The sequence below is a fragment of the Mercenaria mercenaria genome, unplaced genomic scaffold (genome assembly GCF_021730395.1).
Source record: "Mercenaria mercenaria strain notata unplaced genomic scaffold, MADL_Memer_1 contig_3478, whole genome shotgun sequence".
NCBI classification, from domain to species: Eukaryota; Metazoa; Mollusca; class Bivalvia; order Venerida; family Veneridae; genus Mercenaria; species Mercenaria mercenaria.
Window position 1 is genome coordinate 20,132 of NW_026461619.1, and position 6,196 is coordinate 26,327.

The following is a 6,196-nucleotide window of genomic DNA, read 5'->3' on the forward strand; positions in this document are numbered from 1 at the left end:
CTTCCATTTTCCCCCAAAATGATCATTATTTCCAAATATATTTCACATATTCCCTTCTGCGGACAATTGTTATTCAATCAAAATTCCTAAAGTCTTTATCACAAAGTGAAAACGAGTCAGTCAAGAATAGCTATCCATTCGTCTTACTGAATTTCAGTAGAAAAGGCAAAAAAAATCAACACCCTAAGACAAAAACCACTTGCCCAGTAATTTCCCAATTCTGATTTTGTCCGCGCTTATTTTCCCATGAACCCACTGTGTTGTATATTGTCGAGCTAAAAATAATTATACACAACCATGTCGATTCTTCAGAACAGTTCAGACCTATAATGTTAAATAATTTAAGTGTATATGCTGCGAGTATGTATATACCGGTATTGTAATGATTGTGCAGGATTACCTACCGGCTTCTTTGTTCCGAGAGAGGTCTATAAACACCTTTATAGACCGCTTTAGAGGTCTATAACAATTTCCAGACCAGTCCCCTACTTCTACTGTCTACACAAACCTCTCACGTGCCTGAGTGGAATCGAACCGAGTCGCTCCGATGCTAGTCCAATGCTCTAACCACTGAGCCAAATTGTCGACACACGTATGCTCTTGTCAAAGATTAAATTTAAAGTTATGCGTAAGCGACCGAAACAATGCAGTTGAATCATGAGAAGTCCGTGCATGACATTTACGGTGAACGCGTAGTTGACTCTGTAAATAGTATTAATTGTTTAAAAAAAGTACGTTTTTAAGTGAAAAATCCGACCAGTTTTACATATCTTGAAATTTGATCTAAACATGACTTAACTGTAAAGTTTTAACATTCATTTCCGAACAGGTGATATTTGTCTGAAAGTTACTTAATACGGGCATACTCTTACGTCAGATTGGAGAATACTTCATGAAGCAGGACATTTTATTTTACAAAGAAAAATATTGACAATGATATAATTGCAAAGAAATTTAAACTACTGTACACAAATTTCCTCCAAGTTGATTAATAATCTGCTAAAGAAAATTGTGACGATTTCTGTACAATTAACATGCAACATAAGTACCGGAGTTGTATTTTTGAAAATAACCCAGTAAAATTATTGTGCAATCTGACTAAAGTACTTGATCTTCTAAACGAAGATCTGAGAACGACCCATTCACATTCGTCTTCCGTATATTTTGGATTTCCAGTATTGCTATTTTTATTTTATCCAATCAGACGACTTGTTCGAATGTCAAAGAGTAAGAACAATGTGCAGTCATTCCAGGGCTTGAACCTGGGACCCCTCGCTTACAAAGCAAGTGGCCTACCGACTGAGCTAACCGGCTATCTGATACATTATGACATAAGAATTGTAAATATCAAAAGTCAAGGCTACAGGTAGATTTGCAAGATGTTGTAAGTTAGGCTCTGATTGGCTAGCGAAAGGGTCGTCAGAACGAGGCAATGAATAGGTCGTTCTCAGATCCTATGCGTAGCGTAATAGGATATGTACTTTAGTCAGATTGTTCTCAGATCCTATGCGTAGCGTAATAGGATATGTACTTTAGTCAGATTGTTCTCAGATCCTATGCGTAGCGTAATAGGATATGTACTTTAGTCAGATTGAATTATTGTGATACATTCCGAGCGTGTCTGAAATAAGCTGTCAGTTTAAACATATTTAAAGGCAGTTTTTAGGTAGTGGTAATTGTAATTTGTTAGGAAACTTGTTTTAAAGTACATTTCTTTTATTCTGAAAAATGTTCTAATTTTGCTGAATGTCGTTAACTCGTATCGAATTAACAGTTGACATTTTTATGTCTTTTAAATAATATTAGATATTTTGCACTGTACAAGGTTTCATTCTATACATGTATTGACCTCCACAAGTATCATAGCAACCAGGGGTGGAGAACCAAAACGACATTAAACTAATATATAATGTTTATTCAAGTCGTTGCCATGTCAATCAAAACAGAGGCCTCGAACTACAAACCTCTTAATTAATTGTACTCTTTACTTTCATTGTCAAGAAAACTGAAGCTTTTTATATCTTCTCGATGGTTTTAAGCACATTCCGTTGTGTCTTCTTGGCGTGTGCCAAAATCAGGGTATATTATGATACGCATTTCTTGTGATAATGTAATGATAAATCTATATCAATAGTTTTTATACGGCAATGTATATTTAAGTGTCAAATTAAAGAACTAAATAAACTTAAAGTTTCTTAGAATAATTATGAAAAAAAAACACTTATAAAATACCATTCGCGTCAAATTCAGATTAATTGACTAGACACACATGGATGATCTCACACGGATGATCTCAGAGACAGACTATTTCCCAAATGTGCACGGATTTTTCATGCAATACAAAATGTCATGTTCTAATTGCTGACAAATATATTTACAGGTTCGTAGCAAGTTGGGCATTTTATTATATAAATAGTACCCGATAAATTGTGACACATATTGGCTTGTTCCTTCTTCTAACTATTTGTTTTTATCATACATATACACGCTATAAAAGTTCTTCAAATCCGAAACAAATCTGGCCTATGTAAAACAAAAAATCATGTAGGTACTGTAAGTCAGTTATCATTCTCGGAATAGGTCTGCGTTGTGTTTATAGACCTGTCAGGAGATTTGAAACCTCGATCGCTACGCTCGCTCGGTTCACAAATCCCTCACAGGTATATAAACACAATGCAGACCGATTCCTCGAACAATAACTATTACTTATCCTGAAATAAACTCCCGCAATATTTCCCGCTTTCCCCAAGACCGATAGAAATATACGTTTGGGCGGAGCAAACTAGATCTATATTAATATTACCCTCTCACCGTAGTCCTAAATATAGGACCTGATATAACTCCTATCACGTTATAAGTTCATTTTAATTGATATTTTACATTTTTATTTTCCAGGCTTTAAAAGAAAAAATGTAAAATGTCAGAATATTGACTGTTGAACGTCAAATGACAATTTTTTTCACGTCTAATTAGATTTGGACTACCTCTCATCCTAAGTCATTTACTACCTGCGTTTGATGTAAACGCCCATTCGGTGAGCTTTTCTGAAATTGGCAGTATATAACCTGCCCAGTAAACACCTGACGTCGTACCGACGTTGATAAGACGTTGGATTTTGGTCGCGACGTCGGCGACCTGAATCCAACGTCTAATCAACGTCATATCCACGACGTCTAATAGACGTCAGACTTAGACGTCTAGAAGACGTTGGAATTAGGTTGGATAGAAAGTCTGATAAATGTTTTTAGTTATAAAACTAACTGGTATAATTTTGCTAGTATATTTAAAAGATATTTACTTGTTTTCATAAAGGCCTGGACGTGCGCTTATTAATAATAGTTCATTCTCACAACAAACATTATATTAATTATGTTACAATATCGCATGAGATTGTCTATTATCGGAGACGGATTTTTTCACGAACTTTAAACTGTTCAAGATAAAAATGCATTCTATACACATGTATGAATTATTCTAAATTCACATAGATCTTCTCTTCTACACATGCTGTCTATTAGTCACACATTCGCGAGATAAGCCTGCATCGGTTTACACAGTCTTCCTGTAATTTGATATTTATTGGGATAAGATAGAGCAAGTTTATAAATACTTTACACAAAGGGAAGGATCCGCAACGTGAGTAACAGATTTTAAAAAATTATACTTATTTTAAAAGTTATATTGATTTATATTCCGTATTTTTGTTTTTTTAAAAAAATGACTTATTTTTGTTTGTTACTTTAAAAAGCAATTTCATTTAATTACATTTTACGAAGTTATAGAATATTTTTTTCATAGAATTTAAAATATTACATATTTGTTTGGCACTTATTAATTAAGCTCTTTGTAATAGCACTAGTATATTTGTATATGTTAAATAATGAAACTGTCAAATTTTTATATACATTTCAGGTGGAAATGTTGGCGGAGTTGAAGATTCATACAAAAATGACGAAACTTGAAAGTTTCAATTACTGCATTACTTTTTGGACTTATTGTATTAGACTTACGTCGCCATAATATGAAATAAAGATGATAAAATACATGTGTTGATTACTTGTTTGATTGCAAATTACGTTGAAAATTTGGTCAGATTTTGGTTGAAAAGTGGTTAGATTTAGGTTGGAAAATGGTCGGATAGCGACGTCTAGCCAACGTCAGGATCCGACGTCTAAACGGTTTGCAAATCCAACCAAAATCCAACGTTAATCCGACGTCGGGGTCCGACGTCTATACGACGTCTAACCGACGTCAAATGCCTACTGGGTGGATGATATGGATCTTACAAAAAAGCGGGATTAATGCAAAAAAAAGCACTGCTACGCATTAGATGGAACAAAATTTTGGCTGTTAATGTGATCTATTTTATGTCATGAAAATCACGAAAATATTTGTGGAGGACATTTAGTAAATCTATACTACTGTTACGAGTGTAGATCTATATAATATTAACAAATTTAATAATAATAAATTATCAGTTAGAAACTTAGACTCTAGATCTAGATAAGATACTTACAACTTATGTAGAGTCTATAAGGCGCCTCAAAAAAGATGTTTTTTGCTCTGTCGTCAAAACAGTCGATGACGTAGATAAAAATGACATCATCCGGCCCAGCGCTTTCGGCTGCAGCCGCCATGTGTGATTTAATACAGCCAAGCCTAAGGTAAATTCCCCTTTATATTTATGTAAAATCAAAATGTTTGCGTATTTACACTGTTGTTTAGGTCTAAGAAATTATTTGAATCGATGCCGAGCATCTTTGAGTTGATCTTTCGTCTGTTGTAGTTGTAGGCCTATCATTTTGTTAAACAGGCTGACCCGATGGGGCCCTTTCGACATAAAAACTAATATTTCTTGAATAAGAATGAAGATATTTCTTTCAAACTTGGACCATTTATTAAACATAAACATATGAGGCATATTAAGATAGAAATAACTCTGTTGCCTTCAGTTTTGTTAGAATGTACTTCCCTTTTTTTTGGGAACACATTCTAGTCTCCAACATCATGACACATTTGACACTAGGGACCTCCTAAGCCAGTACCAGCATGGCTTCAGATCTAAGCGTAGCTGTGAATCACAACTGATCAGCTTTACATAAGAAGTTTACGACAACCTTGAGCAAGCCAAGGTCAACAAACAGATGGTACAGTAATAGTAATGGATTTTAGCAAAGCATTCGACAAGGTTGATCACAATAAACTGATATTTAATCTTAATGAGCTGGGTGTCCACCCTCTGGTATCACAGTGGATAAAGTCGTTTTTGAAGGGCCGAACCCAAAGAGTGTTGTAGACGGCTGCACTTCTGACACCTGCCTGTCCTGTCTGGTGACCCTCAGGGATCTGTCCTAGGGCCCTGTCTCTTCCTGGCTTACATTAATGACCTACCGATTCTATTAGAAATAAGGCAGGACTGTTTGCAGATGATCCCCATAGTTTACTTACAGTCAAGTCCTCATCGGATGCCCAAACACTACAAAAAGATTTGTACCCCCCATACGAAAAAGAAATTTAAAAAAAGGTCAATAAAAGGCAAACAAAGGGGGGCTAGCAAAAGGTACTTCTATGTTTTTTTTAAAACCTTTTAAACCCCTTTCATTTAACAAAATACTAAAAAAAGACTATAAGGATTTTGTGAGTAATACATTTTGTTTACCTTTTGTTTCAGACACTCCCTTTTATTAAGTTACATTACACTTTAAAAGTTTAAAATTTACCTTTTATTAGCATTGTATTAGACTTATTTTCTTAAATGTTGCTTTTATTAATTTGGTTTCATTACACTATAATTTGAAATTTACCTTTTATTAGCATTGGATTGGATATATATTCTTAAATGTTGCCTTTTTTGTTTGATTTCATTCCACTTAGAATCAACACTGACAAATTTTGTCTTGTTTTCAAAAAAAAAAGAAGTTTTGTTAATATTTCAATACATTTGTAAGTTTGGATGATTTTGTTTCACAAAATCTAGCATAAACAAATTAGTTCATATTTCACTGATACTGGGCTAAATACTGCTGCTGCTGTTTTGAATTTGAGCTACATCTACCATTCACTGCGTTTCTTCATAATTACACCTCTGACGAGTGCAAAGATTTGTCAGTAAGTAAATGGCTACTGAGCAATATATTTACCCTTTTTTACCCCAGTGACCTTCACTTTTCAGACACGGCCCAGCCACCATCTTTCT

At 34.5% G+C, this 6,196-nt stretch overlaps 1 long non-coding RNA gene across 1 annotated transcript; it reads left to right on the forward strand.

The window, feature by feature from the left end:
• The first annotated feature begins 3,159 nt into the window (after positions 1-3,159).
• On the forward strand, positions 3,160-4,043 carry LOC128553102 (uncharacterized). Its single transcript, XR_008369252.1, has 2 exons — positions 3,160-3,636; positions 3,913-4,043. It is a non-coding gene; the product is annotated as an uncharacterized LOC128553102 (long non-coding RNA).
• Positions 4,044-6,196: the final 2,153 nt, after the last annotated feature.